Source organism: Tympanuchus pallidicinctus, unplaced genomic scaffold (genome assembly GCF_026119805.1).
Source record: "Tympanuchus pallidicinctus isolate F22 unplaced genomic scaffold, pur_lepc_1.0 scaffold31, whole genome shotgun sequence".
In the NCBI taxonomy this organism is placed as follows: Eukaryota; Metazoa; Chordata; class Aves; order Galliformes; family Phasianidae; genus Tympanuchus; species Tympanuchus pallidicinctus.
The window spans coordinates 11,529,377-11,551,436 of NW_026294749.1; the positions used below are offsets into that span (position 1 = coordinate 11,529,377).

Below are 22,060 nucleotides of genomic sequence, written 5' to 3' on the forward strand. Positions count from 1 at the left end.
ATTGACAGTGCTGCTACTGCAGTCTTATGAGTCCAAGTGAGGCTAAAAGATACACCGTTGCCTCTTTGACAGCTTCTGGGGAGCTGCAAGGTGTCTGGCTGCTGCATCTCTGCACAAAGGCAGCAGTACCAGGAGCAGCCCACACCTGTAGCTGCTTCCCAGATGCTGGATGCAGGTGCAATTCCCTCCAAAAAAAAAAAAAAAAACCTGCCTGTCAAGCTCCATCCCCTCCCCTTCACAAGAGGAGTAAGACAGAGTTAGGAAAATGGCCATTACAGGGTTTTGCCAAGGCTGCAGACAGGTGTTGCAAGTCGGTTAGAATATTTGTGCCTGCTACTACATCTGTGCATGTATGGATTTATTCTTGGGCACAGACCACAGCTGTGCTGTAAAGAGACTGCAAAGACCTCGCAGCCTTCACACGCGAGTTCACAGGTCAGATGTCACTTCAGTGCTTATACTCTTTGAGTTCATGCTTTCAGAAAGGCCAGAGATCCTGTGCGAGATGCAAACGGAGCACTACCTAGCAACAGGAACGGAAATACAAGGCGTTGCTTTTGCATCATCTCTTCTCTCTGTGCTGTGAATGCTTCTGGGAGCCACCAAGCAATGGAGTCAGGCTCAAGGTGGCTGCAAGGGGAAAGCAGCAAGTGTCCTTGGCACACAAGGATGCTTGGGTGCCAGGGACCGGGATGCTATGGGAAAAGCTCCTCCCTGTACCATTTATTTGCTTGGTTAAGGTCACAAGTCAGGCACTATACAATTTATGAGGTGGTTTGTTGTTGTTGTTTATTTATTTTTGTTTTTTAAAGGCAGTGGAGCTGAGAGGAAGCAAGTTATAAATACTGAGGCACTGCCTTCTTGTTCAGGCTTTATAATTCTTGTCTTGATTCTGCTAACAAAGATGCAAATATTGATAACAGAATCTGAATGTTATGAAGTCTGCTAACACTATCTATTAAAACAGGAGTGGAGATACAGAATCATAGAGTCAATCACATCCAAGATCAATAAGTAGGATCTTTGGTCTAGGGAATATTTACAAGATTATATATGTTTAGGCTTAGACAATTAGACGTGGCTATAAAAGGCAGTGCCAAGAGAGTATAACTATGGTGATTCTGGGTGGCTTTCTCCTTTCCATTTTTTTTTTTGCCATTTAAGATTACCTATTGCTTCTGCTTCCATCCGGCACACAATTAAGAAAAACAAAACATAGAGAACTGGCACATTGTATGAATACAATAAATGCAAGTGCTTTTTTTAGTGCAAGGATTACAGCAAAGATCCAACCGTCAGGCAGAGGGAACAGTTCCTTCCACTCATAACATTCAAAGAGGCCACAAAATCTCTGCAAGCAGTCTTTGCCTGCCTACCATCACACCCACACCTTGGCTGAAAATTCCCTTGGATGAAGCAAGGGAGCTAGTCCATGCTGCCTTGTAACAAGGGCTGTCATCATGTGCATGATTACCTGGCCCATAAACCAGGCTCGCAGTTACGCAGTGCCCGCAATCTAAACCTGCCCAGGCTTTACATAATCAAACTGCTCAGAGTCCACTTGCTCTGGGCATGCACCCAGTTTTCTCCTGTTCCAAATGCCTGTACATCATCAAAATCTTACCTCCTCACAGACTGGATTTTCACTATGCAGACACCAGCAGATGCTTTTGACTCCACAGTTGTACATTTCTTAAAGCTTTTTTTAGTGCTTTCTATTCACCACACTTCTGTAAATGAACCAGTCAAAACATCATTAATTTTCCCTCTACTAACTCACCACATTCTGAGGGTACAATATCCAACAAGCTCCATTAATGTCAGAGATTTGGAAGTTTCAAGTTTTATTTTTTCCTCAAAAATCAGCTGCTTGATCTCTAGGAAGGCAAGCCTAGCCCTACAATTACCAGTGTCTATAGTGCCATGTGAGATCTCTTTTACAAGGCATTTGGTCAGTAGTGCTTAAAGAATTGATGCCCACCAACAGAGCCACTCAGCTCTGAACAGACAGATAGACACATCATTCAAAGAATTCTCTTTTTCCAAGTGACATTTCTGTAGGAAAAAATTCTGGGCTGCTCTTTACCTTTAAAAGGTCTGATGAGCATTGCAGTCTCCTTCCTTTTAAAGCAGGTACCTGCACCATCACATTACTCATTTCTCTTTTCAGCCTAATGGCCAGCAGGCACCCTGTTGTAGCCATTGGCAGCTCTCTCTGTGTTGTGATTCAGTGGCTCCCAACTAAGGTCAGGAGGAATAACTTTGGGTCAGTTCAACATACGTATCTCTGGAAGGAAGGTGAAGGAGAGCAGAAAAGAAATGAGTCCAATATATGCCAGAGGATTAAAGGAGCTTAAGATGTATAAGCTTACAGTGTTGAACACTTAGCAATAGTAATAAGAGCGTTCTCTATGCCAGGAAAGATAACACAATCTGGAAGCCAGCAAAACGTGCAGAACTTGCTTAAAAATCATGGTAGATGTTCATGATGAAGAAACAAAGTATTTCTAAGATAGTGGAGTGAATGTCTGTTTGGCAGACAACTATTAGCTGAGTACACTTTGTGGTTATGCAAAGTTTAGCTTCCAGGAACTCAGATGGACTGATCAAAATCAAACCAAAATGGTTGCAAGGAGGCAAATTTTGTTTCACCTCTCTGACCTTCTAATTCCCACTGAAGAATGAAACGGTGCTTTAAACCACTTTTTCAAGTCAAGCCACGTTGCCTAATCTCAAATATTTTTAAGCATTAGAAGGCCATGGTGAGGGCTGGGAGAGAGGAGAGTTGAGAAAAGTATAAAGCAAAACAACAACCTTTAAAAAAATGCATATGAAAGATTTTGTGTAATCCCAAAACAAACCATGAGCTCTAAATCTTTTAAGAGAAGAATTTTGCTCCTGTTAACAAGTTTAACAAGAGACCATTCCCACCTTAAGCCGCAGCCAGCAGAGCTCATCTGATTGAATGTGGCTTTTTTTTTTCCCCCATGCTGGACTAAATCAAATTACATCTCCCTTCCTACAGGAAGCTGCAGAGAAGATAATAGTTAAAAAAAGAAAAAAAAAGGAGAGCCTCTAAGGGATGAGACTTTGCTAACTCCTCCTCATGAGGCTACACCATCTGATTCAGCATGCATGATCCATGGTTTTTTAGTTATGCATGTATATATAATACTTTTTATCTAATGCATTCATCTTATCTAATCAGTTCAAATCATTAACTGACAGTGGTTACGTACATCTTTCTCCATAAATCTTCAGTGAAATACCACACTGAATAATTTATAAGAACCTATTTTGCTGATTTTTGTGCTAAGCTTGATACCTGCAATATATCTGAGGGAACAGTGGAAACAGGACGTGGTAGAGGTGTTTGTTCCCAAAGCAGAGGGATACAGGGTTAAGGTTATATTTGCCAAGAGTGGGAAAAGACGTTATGTCATCCACACAGTAATCTCAATATGCTGATGGAGAAGAATAATGTTGCTTGCATTATTGTTCATGCATACAAGCAAACCACAAGGCAAGCAAGACAAGAGTTGGAAGGTGCTTGCTGAGGCAGAAGCCAAAAGAACCAAAAAATATGGGTTACAGAGGTAAAGAAAGAGGCTGGGGAAAACCCACAAACACTGCCCAGCTTCCAACTTTTGGAACAGATCTCCTAATTAGAAAAAGCATTGGAAAGAAACACGAAGCCAGATCCTGCTTTTGATTTCCTAATTTCAATCTTACCTGCAAAGAATTAAAAGAAGAGCAGCAATACCACAAAGATTTGAATGAGTTACGCTGAGGTGTGAATACATGCTGCTCTTCAAAGCGGCAACCTCCAACACGAGTTCTTCTCTCTTTCACGATGCTTCTCTCTTCTCTTTTAACGAGCTCTTCCCTTAATTTTAATCACCTCGGTCTCTCTGCAGAGCTGTACGGGAAAATGCTGCCATCCAGCGGCATTCTTAGTGCCTGCGGGATGGGGAGGTGGGGGGAGCGGAGGGCCGGGCGTTCTTCCCAGCCTTGAGCAGAGAGAAGAAAAAGGGGCTCAGGAGCTCAAGTTCTAAGGGCTGCTGGCTTCCTGCACTCTGTTGTCAGCCACGATTTTCTCACACCGATGGTACGGCAACTCCAAGCATCCTGCAAAGCAAACTGGTGGTACATCAGCTGAATCCAGCTCATAAACAGGCTCATGTGTGACTTAGAGGATTGAGAAGTCCTGATGTTCTTATTTTCTTTCTTTTTCTTTTTTTTAGTACTTAAACCAAACTGCACAGAAATTGAAACAAATGGCTAATCCTAAAATGTTGTTTGAAAAGTATGAAAATACATTATTCTGCATGCAAAATACTTCAAGTTTTCCTCACTTAGGGTTCTTTTTTGTTTGTTTGTCTCCCAGTGCCGAGAAATTCACAGTTTCTCAAGCTAAGAATTGCAGTCTACTTCCATGTTACAGAATCACAGAATGGCCCGGGTTGGAAGGAACATCAAGGAACATGAATCTCCAACCCTCCTGCCACATGCAGGGCCATTGACCTCCACATTTAATACTAGACCAGGCTGTCCAGGGCCCCAACCAACCTGGTCTTGAATAACTCTAGAGATGGGGCATCCACAACCTCTCTGAGCTGCTGTTCCAGCACCTCACCACTCTCTCTGTAAAGAATTTCCCCCTGACATTTAACCTAAAATCTTCCCTCCTTCAACTTAAAACCATTTCCCCTTGTCCTGCTGCTATCTACCCTTTCCAAGAGTTGACTCCCCTCCTGTTTGTAGGCTCCCTTTAGCTACTGAAAGGCTGCAATGAAGCCACAGCCTTCTTTTCTCCAGGCTGAACAAGCCCAGCTCCCTCAGCCTGTCTTCATAGGGGAGGTGCTCCAGCCCCCTGATCATCTTCATGGCTCTCCTCTGGACCCTCTCTCTGTCTTTCTTGTACTGGGGGCTCCAAATCTGGACACAGTACTCCAGACGGGGCCTCACAAGGGCACAGTAGAGGGTGACAATCACCTCCCTGTCCCTGCTGGCCACCCCTCTTCTGATGGAGCCCAGAACACCATTTGCTTTCCAAGCTGCAAAGGCACACTCCTGGCTCTTCTTAAGCTTTTCATCCATCAGGACCCTCAGGTCCTTCTCAGCAGGGCTGCTCTCAAGAACTGCTCCTCCCAGTCTGTATAAATGCCTGGAATTCCTCCGGCCCAAGTGCAAAACTCTGCACTTTGCCATGTTGAACCTCCTTAGGTTCACCCAGGCCCACCTTTCAAGTCTGTTGAGGTCCCTCTGAATGGCATCCCTTCCTTCCATGATGTCAACCACACCAGTCAGCTTTGTGTCATCAGCAAACTTGCTGAGGGTGCTCTCAATTCCCCCATCGATGCCATTGATGAAGATGTAAAAGAGCACTGGTCCCAAGACAGACCCCTGGGAGACGCTGCTCATTACCAGCCTCCACCTGGACACAGAGCCATTGATGACCACCCTGTCTGCAACCTTCCAACCAGTTTCTTATCCACTGAGTGGTCCACCCATCAAATCCACATCCCTCCAATTTGGAGATAAGGATGTGGTGGGGGACCATGTCAAAGGCCTTGCTCAAGTCCACGTAAATGACATCAGTCACCTTCCCTTGTCCACCGATGCCGTCACTCCATCCTAGAAGGCCACCAGATTGGTCAAGCATGACCTTCCCCTGGTGAAGCCATGCTCGCTGTCTCGGATCACACGCTCATTCCTCAAATGATCAAGCATGTCGTCCAGGAGGATCTGTTCCATGATCTTCCCAGACACAGAGGTGAGACTCACTGGCGTGTAGTTCCCCAGGTCCTCCTTGCTCCCTTTCTTATTCATGGCAGTGATGTGACCCTTCCTCCAGACATCCGGGACCTCACCTGACAGCCACAACTTCTCAAATATGATGGAGAGCTCAGCAACCACCTCAGCCAGCTCCTTCAGAACCCTGGGATGCATGCCATCCAGCCCCCTAGACTTGTACACACTCAGCCTCATGAGTCTCGGACTTGCTCTGCCCTTACAGTGGTGGAGATTTACCACTCCAGTCTCCACCTAGAGGTTTAGGGATGCAGGGCTCAGGGACGTGAGAAATACTGGAATCCTGGCTGCAAAGCATGTCTTAAAACAAGAGAGCTAGGAATGCTCTGCAAGGAGGATAAGTGGACCTAAGCCCTCAGAACTGGTAGAGCATTCAAGCTCCTATTGAACTAGAATTAAATTATTCCTATTTCTAACTCCACCCAGGATAGTAGGGCTGGAAATTGAAGTTCGTATAATAGAGTGCCTCTGTTTTACAGGCTCAGGAAACGTTTGCAGCTTTCACTTGTCATGACAACGATCATGTATTAAATGTGTCTCTGACACATTTAGGAACACGTAGCATTTTTAGCACAAGACTTACCTGGGATATCCACCCGGGTTGCCATACTCATAAGGACATATTTTTTTCTACCAATCATTAAATGAAGATATCAGAGAGAAAATAGAGCTGTGGGTGATCTGCATGGTCACCAACACACCCCATGAATCAACTGTGACTTTTCATATCTACCACCATCTGTCTCACACAAAACCTGAACTAATTACTGAGCAGTCCCTTATTTTATCAATTTATTTATGAATTATTCAGTCTGCTCTTCTAAGCTCTCTCCAAGTTTAGTACGGTCCACAAGCATTACCTTGGAAAATACATAGGTAGCTCTGAAAGCAATGCCTCCTATTTATTTTCACAGAAATTTCAACAGATAAAAAGAGCACAATAACACTATCTGATAGAGAACATTCAGCTACAAAACACTATTTTTCAGCATAGTCGCTACCGTTAGCTGTACATTTTCACCAGTCATTTTCAGCTGCTTCTTGTGCTCAAAGAAATCTGCACCAGGGAAAGTGACCTGCTGTCACCACTGGTGAAACACACCACCCACCATCTCACTGTGCTCACATCCACTGTTTGGTCTTCATAAACTAACAAGCGCCCATGAATGTTAATGGTTGCAATTATTTCCTCATGGAGGAATCCAGTGACACACCTTTGCTTCTTAAGCATGTTGCATGCCATTTTGTCAGATTGCCTCTCTGTTGTCATCTGTTGCACAGCAAAAAAGAAAAAAAGGAATATCAACAGGAAAGTTCAATCTCTAGTGCCATACCACCAATATCCACATCTGATTTTGTGGGCCAACATAATAGGAGATATTACTTTCAGAACAGTCCTCATATATAAGGAAATTAAAAACTTGAAGCCTTGCTGTTTTTTCAGGACGTCTGGCAGAAATAAAATTGATCCTGTGATTTAGATGCAATCAAGTTTATACCCAATTCACAAAAAGTATGCACACTTTCCACTTTTCAGTCACTTCAGAGACACGGCACGTGATTGACCGTTGCCCAGCCCTAGTCCTGCACTAATGGATAATGGCCTCATAAAACGAAGCAAAAGGGCTGCCTAGGATTCTCCAGTGTGAGTGGATAGAGACAGGCTTGGGGCTGGCTGTATATCTCTCAGACTGACAGTTGAGGGGCAAAACACCAGGCTTGTGAATTTCCTGGCTGTTAAAAGATTGGAAAAGAAACCCTTCTACCTATCAGATGCTACACAAGTGCTGACATACATATTGTAAAGTCATACATGACAGGATTCCATCTTTCATACCATACCAAAGTCCACAAGCAGGAAACAGAACTTAAGGAAGACATCTACCACTGCATGCACTCATGAAGAAAAGTTAATGGATCAGGTAATTCCTTGTTGCAGTGTATATAAGGAACTTGGTCTTGATTCCATGTCCTTCACACCCAGTATAAATCATTTTCAGGTGGTAACATCTCACTAACGTATGCCCATCTTTTTTATTATCCTTAACTGAAGCCATAAAGCACAGGTCTGTATCTGAATTCAAGAAAGCCTATTTCCGTTCTGAAGGTTAAGTGTTCGATCCATGCAAAGCACATATAAATAGTTCAATTTTAAATCAACTGAATCATCAATCAAAAGGCTCAGCCTCAAAGGCAAGCTCAGTACATCTTGATACAGGACCTTCCAAGGCATGTCCACAAAATGTAGAGTAAAGGAATTTATATTCCTCACAAGACAATGCTAAAGGGAGCCATTGAAATATATTGCTAACCGTCTCTTATATTTGTTCATTCAAATAGTTTCTTCGGTGTTTTCTCCCACTAAATGTTTTCCCTCCACGTTAGTAACTGGCTGGTATCCTCTATCACATTTGCAGCACATCTAGCTCTATGAATAAACAGGACTTCTCGCTTTCCATACAAATAGCCATAGTAGGCTTTAAAAGGATGAAGAATTATCACAGTATGGGAATAATCTTCTTTCTACCTATCCAGAGCCATTAAATTTCCTAGAGTGCAAGAAAAGACAAATTCACATTCCACAAGGAACCATTTTCCCTCCTTTTAATTACAGATAGTTGCATGCATCTGGTTTTGTCAGTTTTGTAAGAGTTAAAAGACTCAGACTGTTAAACTACTCTGCTTATTCTGTCTGGACTGGAAAGGGTCATCTCTTTTGATGACTGTCATTAAGCTCATTACTGCACGATTTAATCATAGATGCTTAGACAAAACACTCAAAGCAAAAAAATCTCACAGTCAACATGTCTAAGTGTGTTAGATAATAGATTAGTGGAATGGAAACTTCCAATTTCCCATCAATAAGACTGAGTAAATTATTTTCTGGAGTAGTCTAATCACTAAAAAATATCTCAACCAAAACCTCTCTAAACTCCCTCTATCTGTCATTTATTACATGCATCTTTGTCAGAAGTAATATCCATTTATCTGCTCCATTTAGAAAAATGAGACTAATGAGTTTATAATTGTTGTTTACTAAAATACTTTATAAAAAGTAATGAAGGAAAAAGCAATTGTTGCATCAAATAAGTAGGGAAAGCTACCATGGTGATGCATTCCAACAGCTGTCACACTGCCTTAAAAACTTTTGATGTGAATGCCAAAAACATAAACAAGGTAGAAAAAAAAAAAAGGAGCAGTTTATCAATCAAAAGATCAAAACCTCCTTCACTCTTGCCACATTTTCCATTGCAAGTAAATAAGCAAGCTTTGTAAGAATAACCCACCTGTGGACAAAGTTCCAAGATAAACGGTTCAGCATTGTTCAGTCTTCCACTGATGGAGTCAAAATGGTGTGGGCTTCCAGATTTACAGGATGAAAAAGCATGCAAAGGTAGTTCTCTATCCAACTGGTGAACTAGTATTGCCATCACTAAATCCTACTCTTTCACAGCTAAGTAGGATTCCTGCCACATGAATCAGTGCTCAGCATTTATATGCCCCTAGTAGAACTCCTCCTTGCCTCTCAGCTTTCGGTTCATAGCTCTTCACTCATCATTGATGTCATCTTCTAAGCATTTTGCAAAGATTAACAATTTTTAAATGAATAAACAAACAACTGGAATTGGCATAATATAATGAAGAGAAATACCAGTGGACTGTTTTGCCCCAGGCTACAAGCAGTAAATGAACGCATTACAAAGTTATCTTAACACAGACACAAAAAGCACCTCAGCATCTGAGATGGCACCACAGAGGGATGATCCCACAAATCAATCAACGGCTATATGTAAAGGCACATTTAGCCTGGATTTGCCATGTTAAGTTTGAACTGTCACTAATCACCTGCAAGTCCTCCTCTGAGCTTTCAGCAGACTGCTGTGCTGGCCCACTCATGCTTGCTCCTTATTCACTTCAAGTGATACCATGACAAGCAAGTGTCTTGTTTTGCTTGTTCTCTGCAAGCCTTCCAATTTATTTCATATATGTCTTGTCTCGATTATCAAGATGATCTACAAAGTTTCTCTCTAACGCATGCAGTCTCATACTCATGGACTGCCTATTCCCAGTGAGCACCTCTGCAAGAAGTAGAGCCCCTTGAGATCACAGAAGGAAGAAGACTACATTATAAGTGTAAACCGAATCACACAATTTCACACAAAACACATCTCCAGGGAGAATAAAGTATTTATGAAACTAATTGTTAGGAAGTAAAGAAAACAGATGTACTGAAAACAGATTAGCAGAAAAATTAACTTATAATGAAATTTGAACTTTAAGTCCTAATAGATGATGCTAGAAGTATATAGTATAGAGATAGAGGAGTATAGAATACAGGTACGTAGTACCTAAGGAGTAGAAATAAATCTGAAATTGGAATCACACTGAGGCTGGGAGTTATTATTCTATACTGATCTGGTTCATAGACTCTAAGGCTCCCAGCATTAATTCCTATTAGAAACAGAACACTGGCCTAGGCAGACCAGATTTGATCTAAGCAATAGTCCCTGTCAAAAAGGGAGGGGTTGCATAGATTTTTGATCCCAATCTCAGGTTGAATGAATGTGAAAAACAGATGGTGATATGTTTCTGGTTTATTTGGTAAGATGATATTTTTGAAAGACAGGAAATAATTTGTTACTATTTATTTCTTTTTGACAGCTACCAACATTGATGTAGCTTCAATACTAGTATTTCTTGTGAGAATATTTAATTTCTGTGATGTTATTAAAAAATGTTCTGGTTGAGAACTTGCATGTCCCTTCATTAACAACACATCTACACAACAAATTCATAAATGGAACAAAACATCCATTTCTTATGCATAAACCTCTGGGATACTGCTTTGTTTGTGATTTTTTTTCCCCATTTCAGACGTTATGTTTTTCATACTGGGGAGAAAAACCTTCCTGATGCAACTGTGTAAGTAGGGATTAGGCTGTAAGCGTGAAGAGTAATTTGTTTCAGTATGTAATGTCTAAAAAGATTTAAAAAAAAAAAAAAAAAAAAAAAAAAGGAAAAAGTGAATAGGATATCCCTATACAATCTCATGCACATTTGATCAATTGTTGTGCAGGAATGCTGTGAGTCTGTCTACAGATAATTCACATAGAAAAACATTCTAAAAATACCTTAATCTGTTTGCAACTTATTTCAATTGCTTTTGTTACAAAGAGTCTGGTTAACGGAACGAGATAAGTGTGCAATTTGGAGAAAAGCATTGTCTGAATGGTACTGAAAGTGTCTCAGTAAGTGACTGTTTGACAGAAAGGCAGTAAGGAAGGATTAAGAAAGGGGCCTTACTGTTCCCAGCCCTGCTTTGTCCTTACCACCTGCTCCTACAAAATGTCCTTGCCCACTCTAGCTGAAGGTACTGTAATCCAGAGGAGTTCACACCTTTGAAAATCACAACACAGTCTCTTATCTGAAAATATCTCCCTTTGTCCCTGTGAATTCATCTCCTGTTATAGCAAAAGCAGAAACTATACAGATCCAACCCCCCCCCCCCCCCTTTTTTTTTTTTTTTTTTGCTCCAAAAACAGTGGGAAGAGTAGTACCTTGGGATTCTATATGCTCCAGGCTTTCATTATCTAAAACTTGGATGATGAACTTCCAACGTTGTTGCTTATAAAGCATTGCCCAGCTCCACTACCATGACGAACTCTGTCATGTTTAGAACTATTAGAAATAATTAATGTTTGGTAGCTATAATTTTAAAAAGCATTATCTGGGGCAGACACAAACCAGATTTAAACCAAAATAAAAACATACGCTAAACCTCACTCACTTCAGTGCCAGACCTTTGGTTAAAACGTTCCATCTGTCTTTTTATTAGACCCTGAGGACGTGAGAAAAAGGTAGAAGATACTAGTTAGCAATTGGAAAAAAAAAGTACTATTGCAAGAAACTCGAGAGGGGCAGCTGTTTTTGAAACCCTAAAATTCATTGGAGATATGGGAATTCAACTTTTGTATTTAATCAGTCATACCTATCTTCCCAATAGCAAAACAATAACCCAACTCACCAAGTAGATACATATCCCTCATGATTTTCCCTAGGCCATGGACATATCTGAATACTTATGCATTTCAATTACAAACAATGGCATAATACCACAGATCCATGTAGGTGTGAGTATTTCTACTGTTCGAGTCTCTTCCTTCACATGTTCAAAACTGCAACATATTTACTCAAAGCGTGGAGTTCAAAATAATTCATTACTGCTTTGAAGATTTTAAAAATCCTTTAAAAAAAATCCTCTCTGGAACTTCAATTGATTAAACTCTCAAACTCTTCAAGACAAGTGGAGAAAGCAAACAAAAACCTTTGTCAATGGCAGTTTTAGTGTGCAGATGAGAAATTTAAGACGACTCATAAGAAAAACGTATTTCTCAGACATTCACAGAGTTTGCAATAAATAAATTAAATGTCTAGTCTAGTACTAGAATCTTGACAAAGGCTAACTTGCACATGGGGAATTACATCTGTCAAAGGGGCAGTTTGTTCACTGCCCAGATGGCAATGGGTGTCTTGCAAAGGCCCTGGTGGTAATGTCTTCAGCTGGATTGGGTTAGATTTCCCAAACTGCTCCTCAACAGATTCCTTGTACCAGCTGGCCCGTGGTGCAAAAAAGACTACACATGATCCATTATGTTAACCGACGTACAAAACATCCTCTATCCATCTGAGCTACAAGTAAAAGCCTTCACTTCACAACTGTAGTTTCTACTCATTATTTGCAAACATGTATGCAGTAAGTTTTTGCAGCATAGATCCAGGATCATGTCCAAAGGTGTCACTGGGGCAGTCAGCTTCTCCAGCCAGCATGTTAATCACCATATCTAAGCAAAAGAGTTGGTTTAAACACAGGAAAAGCTGTGTAGGGTCAATCTTCAGGGCAGCCTGAAATTTCCATGCGGAGACCCTTGCGCCAAATACTTGGTGAAATATTACACTAAACACCACTCAAATGCTTTGCTGTAAGAATGTCTAGGAGTACAGCTGATAGCCAAGTTTCAAATCAATTCACAGTCTCAAACCAGGCATTATCTCATCATGATAGTCAAGCAAGGGAGTTCCTGGACCACCCAGGCTGCTAATGACTTAATCGCAAGTGTGAGAGTTTGAGCACAGGCAGTGACCTGATATCTAGCTTCAATTACAAGGATGCTGTACACTTGAATTTTGTCTTTAACTTCAGTCCCATACTCCTCAACAACGAAAAAAAATCCCAGATCTTGATAGCTGTAATTGAAAATGTTTATTACAGGGCCTCCCTGCAAAATCTCGGCTTTCCAGAGAATTCTTCCATTATATCAGAGACCATGGAAGGGCTCATCTAGAGATTCAGCATCTCTGTGGCACCGTTTTACAGAAGAGAAATCAGGACTTGGTGTTGCAAAGTAGAAAATTTACATTTGTAGCTCAACTTGTAGTAGTTAAATTACCTCAAGAAATTCTTTATAGCCAAGTTCCCCTGAAGCAGTACTATACAGGCTACACGCACTGAAAAACAGTCAATATCCTTCCGTAATAAGGGAACTTATTTGCAAATGTGATCTCAAAATGTGTTGCAACATTTTGACTAAGATAAGGACATCGGTTCTCTAATGGGCTAGATACAAACATCATCTGAGCCAGCAGTAGGCTTTGTGAGTGATACACAAAGGAAAATAGGCCTCACATTTTTGAATGGTTGATATTTATAGGAAAAACAGCATATTGCAATTCTTATTTCAGGATTAGAACATTAAGACAGGACCACCTACGTACTCCCCTGACTGATAACATGACTCAGGACAGACATGTGACAAAGCAAAAGGACTATGTCTGCCCAGTTTGTTTTTTTTCCAACACTAAAGTGTACTGAAAAGGCCAAGAGGCAGCTATATTTGTACTTTACTTATCCTGCTATTTCAATTTCATCTCAGTGAAGGAAATTTATGAAACTCTGGATGCTGAAAGCATAGTATAAACATGGTAAGGCACTCAGCCACTGGCATTTTGGATCATTTAAAATGAGTTCTGTCTAAGCTGACAGCCTCCTATTTCAGCTGTGAGAGGCAAGTACATGCATCTCATCTGCACCTGAGTAAAATGAAATGATGATTGTTACTCCACTGATGGTTAACCATACCAATCCTGGAATGATTGAAAAAAACCAGAAAATCCATTAAGCCCTTGGAAATCAGGTGCTTTTTTAGCCACTGATGCCGAGACACTGTTCTGCTAGGGTAACAGAAGTTTAAATTCTTAATGTTTGCCCTAGGCAGTATTTTTAAAACCACAAAGGGTCAGCAAAAGAAAAGTGACGGCACGAAAACCAATAAATAACCTACAATATGTAGGCCTTTGGGCTGCAAAAAGACTAAGACACTCTATTCTGTCATAAATTAAGAGAATCTTCCCACACTAATTATCACATTTGCTTTTATTCAGCTCTAACTGCTGCATCTGTTACAAAAACATCCTCAAGCTGCTGGCTCAAAAATGAATGGTTCTGTGGGAAGACTGAAGTGTCTAATACACTGTGAGAAGGAGAAGCCTAGTAAGACGTCCCTTTGACTGGCAGTAGCAAATATAGATACTAACTAAGGCACTAGATCTACATTATCTCAGATTCCTTTCATTCTCCACAAACAAGGTTACACAGTAATAAGATTTTCTAGACAGAAATCTACTAGCCAAATGTTTGAAATTGTACATAATGCTTTCCAGAACACCTTGGCAATCAGCGTCCCTCCATCCATTCTGCTCCATTTTCTTGAGGTAATACGATTCCTACCCCACAGCCTTTTAGCTTCAGCTTGCAGTCCATCACTATGACCATCTCCTTGGGTTTGCCCTGCTGACTATTATGAGAGCTGCTAGTATTCCCAGCAAACAAAATTACTTGATCTCCATATCAACTGAAAGTCCCCATCAATGCACACATTTGAATATTCAAAGACAGTAAACAAGAGACACTGCAAGAACAATGGAATTAAACCATCTTCTTGCTCCCATGCAGGATCTGCTTCCACCACTGCTATCTTGTCACTGTTGTGGGGCTTGGGAGCTCTTTTTCTGCTCTACTAATTTCTTCCAACAGTTTTTGTAGTACCATATCCCAAGATATTTCTTCTACAACAACCCATGTTGCCATGAGAAGGGAGTGGGCCGTGTTCTTATTCAGGCATGTACATTCACAACTAAGAGACTTTCTGCGGGATATTTTGAGGTGTTCCAGTTAGTTTTCTTTGGGTTCTAAAATTAGAACAAAATATATTATTTTTGAATGATTTCACAGCTTCACACTCACAGTATCTTATGTTAGCCAAAGTCCATCCTGTTGTCTCGCGGTCGACTCGTTCCTGTTGTCTCGTGGTCGACTCGTTGTCCATCAGGACACCCAGGTCCTTCTCTGCAGAATTTCTTTTTCAGCTGGTCAGCCTCTAACCTGTACTGATGCTTGTGTTTTTTTTCTCCCCCAGCTGGAGGACCCTACTCTTGCCTTTGTTGAACCTCATCAGATTCCTCTCCATTCAACTCTTCAGTCTGTCCAGGTCCTGCTGAATGGCAGCACAGCCTTCAGGTGTGTCAGCCACACATCAGCAAACTTCCTGAGGGTGGATGCTCTCTCTTCATCCAGAGGATGCCCCCAGGTGCCCCTCTGGGGAGCACCAATAGTTAGAGGGCTCCAAATAAACTCTGTACCACTGATAACAACCCTCAACTCCACCAGTCAGCCAATTTTAAGTTCACCTCACTGTCCATTTATCTATCCCACACTTCCTTTGTTTACCTACAAGGATGCTATGGGGGACAGTGTCAAAAGTCTTGCTGAAGCCAAGCTAGAAAATAAATAACATTGCATAGGAGTGAAAGAGATTTCTGAAGAAGTTATCCCTGTCATTGCAACTTAAGTATAGATAACTCCACTGAAGACAATAAAGACCCTGTGAGAGAGAAGCATTAATCAAGGCTTGAATGTCATGCAAAATGGCTTACTTTTTGTGATCTTTGGAGCCATTCCACTGAAGAGATTAAAATCCTCTGTTCTGTTAAAAGGACATGATAGAGTTTCCCATTCAGTCTTAAAGAACTTGAGCCTTTGTTTAAAATCCTGCACGAGAAAAGGTTCCATTATTGACAATGGTTTGGAGAGAGGAATCAATTAATTACTGGTGATTTTGGCCTCATGTGATTTTTCCATTGTACAGTTCAAGTAAAATACATTGTTTCTAGCAATGCAGTAGCTCTCACTAGTAAAACGAAGCATATGAGAAATATCTAAGGAACCAGCTGTCTATCATAACAAATGAAATGAAAATTCCACTCCATTTAGTGCATTCCCACAGGAGTAAAGCATGCAGCAAAGTTTCAAACAAACAGAAAATGCAATAGCAGCCCTTAACTTCATTTTCCTGTATCTGTTCTCAATTTTACAAGGGATATATTTTAAACATCTGTAATAATTACGCCCTAATTCTTTTTAAATTAAACATCACGGAACACAGTTGAGAAAAAACAGTCTTCAGTACAGAAATTACATATTTTAAAGCGACACATAACGATTAAGGAACTGCAGGTACATTTAATGAAAGGTAGTGAGAGACTCAATGGGATGACTTTTTCTCTTTTCCCGAAGCTGTTGTATGTGACTGTCCTTAGAATCACCCTAAAAGATTCCTCCCTTTCTATCACTCCTAGCTTCTCCTGAAAGCACAGGCCTTTTGAAGAAATGATTCATTATTGGGGACACTGACATACCCTAATACTCTCTTTGCTTTCTGTTTGACACAGCTTACGTATCGTGAAGTACAAATACAGTTCTAAATTAGCCTGTTTAAAGCGTTGCCAAAACCCGTCTAACAGGGATAAATAAACTTAAGTGTATTTTTAAACAAAATATAAACATATGCATGTGTATAAACATACTCAGGCTTCTGGTGCAATACTGGCATCTTTTTGGGGGAAGACCATAATAGTCATCAATTTCTCCTATTCTGTTGACATTCTGGATGCTGACTTTCTCCTGCCAGAAGTCCTTGAGGAGCCAGATTGATGTGGAGTAACAAGGCAGTCACTAGTAGCTTAACACAGGGAATACTATCAACATTTTTTCCTCTAACTAATGTTTTCTCTTTGTCTTTGACATAGCCAGTACAGAAAAACTTAATCCTCCACAAAAACTTGCTGTGAAGCACCACTGAGCTGCTCTTATTTGACTTCACTTTCTTCCTTCACAGAAGCGAGTAGAGAATGCATTAAAACAATATGAAGAGCTCAATCATTTTGTTCAAGCATCCATATTAAACAATTACAAAATATTTAAGCAGTCAGCAATAAATCAAATAGATAACTTTTTTTTTTTTAATATACCAGAGGAAATCAGAATCCATGAATCTGTGCAAGTTCAAACGATCAAAAGTGCTGACCAACCTGAAAAACGGACCTTGCAGTGTTCTCAAAAAGTTCATTTCTGAAATGCTTTTTCTGTCCTTTTTTCTTTTTTTCCCCTCAGAACTTCAAGCAAGACAAACAGCCATCTGTTACAACCCACTGTACTTCTGCAGTGTACTGGGACTTCAAGTTCTTCTGTACTGGGATTTCAAATTGCCAGAGTCTAGTATCAATCAAACCTGAATTCTCCAGGAATTGTATTACATGATCTAAGTCCTACCTTTACTGAAGAAATGGCTAAATTTTTGTTTAAGTAACATTTACATGTGATAAAACAATCACTCAAGTTTATTTCACTTACATGCTATAGTTGTATTTATTTAAAATAGAGCTGACTCTGGCTCACTTTTTCTGCATTAAATTACATCAGGAAAAAACCATATATTTAATTAGGAATAAGTACAGATTATTTACTACAAAACCTACCTGCAGTGGAGAAATTCTTCTGTTTATTCATTCCCACAACCACTGTGTTTGAATGGGTTTTCTAGATAACCCTTTACTGAAAAGAGACCTTTTTACTATCAATAACCAGAAAAAAAAAAAAAAAGTCTTCATAGAAACAGCCTAACAAGCATAAGCCTACACAAGTGATAGCATAACTATGAACCAGCGAACAGATACTCTTCCCTACATCTGTTAAGAGTCACCCACTTTTTAAGGTTTTGCCAAAGAAATTCCCCTGTATGGATATATGCTATTCTCAGCACATGAGAATGGGCCCAACGTTGTCTTTTTTTTTTTTTTTTTTTTTTTTTTTTTTTTTTTGCATTCTATTGGAAACTTTTTAATGAAAATATCATCCTTAAATTTGTTTTGTTTTATGTTGCTAATAATATTGCACATTTCTGTGTTTCCCATAAAAGAAAAGCTAGCTCTATTCCTTTTTTTTGAAAATTTCAGAGCTATGCTGAAGGCCTAATTTGGTCCTCAACTAGTAGCATTCATAGCATCATAGATTCACAGAGTCATAGAATGGCCTGGGTTGAAAAGGACCACAATGATCACCCAGTTTCAACCCCCTGCTGTGTGCAAGGGTCACCAACCAGCAGATCAGGCTGCCCAGAGCCACATCCAGCCTGGCCTTGAATGCCTCCAGGGATCAGGCATTGGTGATGCTTTTGATATTTTTCCAATTTCTAATCAGTCTTAATTAAAATCAACTTACAGCCCTATGAGAAAAAAAAATATATATATATCTTTACAAGTAATCCTTGGCACAAATTCTACTGGGTAAGAGATGATACGTTTTGTGAACTTGATGCATTTAATATATTGCTAAAATTTCTTACTGCAACAAGCAAGATATATCAGAGACGTGGTGACAGAGAACAGAGGAAAACAACTGCTGCTGAAAGCCGACAGACTCAAGGATCAAAAGGTTCAAAATAAAGTAGATCGCCACTATGGAGGTGTAGTGGAGCTATGGTATTATCTTGAATAAATTCATTTGGGTTTAGCTTTTAATGTTAACATTGTCAGTGTTTCTTGCACTCTGAGGCTCCTTTATGCTGTGCTGAGGTCTCTCACTTCCAAAACACTCCAGAGTGAAGTACTACCCTGCTCTAATTATCACAATTGAGCATTTGGAGCCAAGGACCTTCCATAGTGATGGCTGCGCCTGAATTGATACCAGTGGAAATCTGCTTGCTTGTCAAAAAGCCAAAGGTATCCTGGACACAGACTACCACCAGCTAGGAAGGACTGACCCAAGTCATCCTGCTTGCCATTGCCCCTCACACCTCTCATGACAGAACCACCTCACTTGCTCCAGTCTAGATGAGCCATAAAATAGTTTAACACCAAGAGAAGTAAATAAGGGAACAGCAACACAAACGGACCTGACTATAAACCTCACCAAGAGATCATCTTCAGCTCAGGGCACTGACAAGCGGGTTTCCTCCTCAGCAGGCAGAGCTGTGGCTGAGGGACGATGCCCAAATACATCCTGATATGTGAGCTGTAGCACAGCGGCCAAGCAAAACACCACAGAGCAACCTCTCCACCTGGAGGGAGCATGTTTGGTATTGGCTTCTAGCTTAGTCTCTGCTGTGAAGTCTAGCCATGAAAGATCTCATACCAACCTGATTGAATGTGAGAGGAGGCCTCGATAAAGGACAAAACATCAAATGGAAAAGATACGTCAGAGTTTGTGCTGAAGGAGCACTTCTATTTTTTTTTTATTTATTTAGTTAGTAAAAATATTTTGTGCTCAGCTGCTGCCATCTTCAGAGAGCAATGCATAATCTCATTCATCCAAGCACATTCACATCAATCCACAGAGCACAATTTTCCTCTTACTAGGGAAGCAAATCTGACTTATACAAGTTAACACCTATCATATACAGACACTATTTCACATCATACTGGTAGCATGGTATGACATGGGCTGGAACACTAAATCATGCATCACCTGAGAATCATTGCCTGAGAAAGTCCTATCATCCATGCAAAAACAAAGCTGCCTCTCCAGGCCTACAGGAGCAAGGTTATCATTACAACCTACTGGTTATAAGTATAAATGTGAAAGCCACATGCCACTGAAGAAGCCACCGTGCAAATGTAGCAGGCATGATGGGGATGCTAAACCCATAGAAAACAGAAAGACACAAGCCCATGTGCCACAACTGGCACAGTTGTCTTGACACAGGTCAACACAACAGTAAAGCAAGAGAGAAAATGTGATTTTCTGCATATCTTTGTGTAATAAAACAGGTGACGCACGACTGATGTGGATCTTGATAATCACATAAAGCACAGCTGCAGCTCTCTGGGAATATTTAGGATGATTTGCACCCCTACTAAAGAGAGCACTGATGCAAAGCCAGAGTACTTTGGAGTAAGAGAGAGGAAGGACAATCCTTGTCACCTTTCCTCTCACTCAGCAGCCACCAATTCATAAATAAATGAAGTAATACTGAAGCACATCCAGGCATACAACCATAAATCCACAGGGATAGCACAATACGTTTTTATTTTTTGTTTCCTCACTGTTAAACAGATTAAGTTGTGTCCAAACAAATTTTACTTTCATCGATACTCGTGGCTGGAAGTAAGTTTACGTCAAGTAATCACTATGCAGTACTAAAATTAACAACATAGCCAGTTACGCCCCATGGCTTCACAAATCCTCTATGCATGCAATTTTTTGTACATACTTCACCACTGTATAATCAATAAATATTAAGATGTTATAATTATGAAATAAACAAGAGAGTTTGACAAAGCAGACTATGATAGCAAAAAAAAAAAAAAAAAAAAAAAAAAAGATAAACTGAAGGCTTACCCCTATCCTGGGCTCACTTACAAAACTCCAGCAAAGCAGATCTTCAGAAGAGATCCTTCCCTACTGGCAGCCAGCTCTTAAATAGGTGTAGGAGCAGCACAGCTGAATTGCCTTCACCTGTGCTCCTGTGGCTGACTCAGTGCTCACCTCAGGTGATCAATCAGAGGTTCAGGCCGTGGCTCAGCAGTTCCCATACAACCACCATCACCGTGACAAAGCTCCAAAGATTCGTACTTGGATACATGAGAAAGCATCTCACTACAAAAGGAGGAAACTTCCCTGAGTCCTCTGCTCTGGAGACCAGGCAGCAAGTACTTCAGGTTCCTCATTTTACCATCACATAACAACAAAGATGGGATGAACATCTTTCTTGGGGCTTTTGTCCCCCATCATAACATTCTGAAAATATAAAGTTTCCCTCACGTTTCAAGGGAAAGTCTCAAGCATATTTTTAACAGACCGTTAGAAAGGCTGACTTGTGCAATGGCACATTCACAATGAATCTTGAGAAAAATTAAGTATCATTATAAAATTATTACTTTTTGGTTTGAAAATCTTGGACAAAGTATTTTTGAATGCTTTCCAAGGACAGAAAGGGCTGAGTCCCTCATCTGAATATCACTGTTATTCAAGTATTCAAATTCAGACCAATCTCAGAACTTTTACTGTGGATCACTGGAGGGTCTGATTTAATTCTGCACTATGTTCTTGAGGCCTGCAAGGCTGTCGAGTCCAGACTTCCTTTACACAAGGGGAAAGGCACACTTGTACAGTACAGAGGAAATGTCAGTTCCTGTGATCTTCCATCCTTCTATTCCCGTTCTCCAGATATTTATCTTTTTCTTCCACTGAGTTAAATCAACTGCTAATCAGAGGTAATTTCCTGTGGAACATAATGTTAGAAAGACATCAATTCATGCAAAGCCTGAAATACCAATCCAAGGTGATCACTAGCAATTAAACAGGTTCAAGAGGGGTGCTAGAAAATCTACCACCACAAGCATACATAATGTCTGATTCTGTAAGATAAATACACATACCAGCTATAACAACAGGATAGGCATTACCACATTTAAATATAATCAGTGCTTCTCTAATCAGCATTCCTACATGCTACACATAGGAAATCTTGCCTCATGCCTCATGTGATGAACTTATACAATGATGCTGGAAATTTAATTACACTTGCTTGTAACTGTGACCACAGAACTTAATTATAGCTATTATCAGCCAAAATAATTGGACAGCTGTTTTAAAAATTAGACTTCTTACTCGACGTGAGATATTCTAATAGGAAAGGATTCAGAAACTTAGCCATTAGCCTGAATAGAGAAGAGGAAGACAAGGAGAGGTAGAGTCTGTTTAGGACATCAAAGGAACACATCAGAAACATATACTGAAAGGGGAGTGAAAACATCAGATTTTATACTAAAGGAAGCCTTTATCAGCTGCTTTATTTTGCCTGAAGGAATAAACTTTAAGGGAACATGAATTTGGCTGGGGTCAGAGTGAGAT

The 22,060-nt window shown here is 40.4% G+C and overlaps 1 long non-coding RNA gene across 1 annotated transcript; it reads right to left on the reverse strand.

The window, feature by feature from the left end:
• Positions 1–403: 403 nt before the first annotated feature.
• On the reverse strand, positions 404–21,423 carry LOC128087946 (uncharacterized). Its single transcript, XR_008210084.1, has 4 exons — positions 20,546–21,423; positions 2,087–2,287; positions 1,625–1,730; positions 404–523 (listed from the first exon to the last, which is right to left on the reverse strand). It is a non-coding gene; the product is annotated as an uncharacterized LOC128087946 (long non-coding RNA).
• Positions 21,424–22,060: the final 637 nt, after the last annotated feature.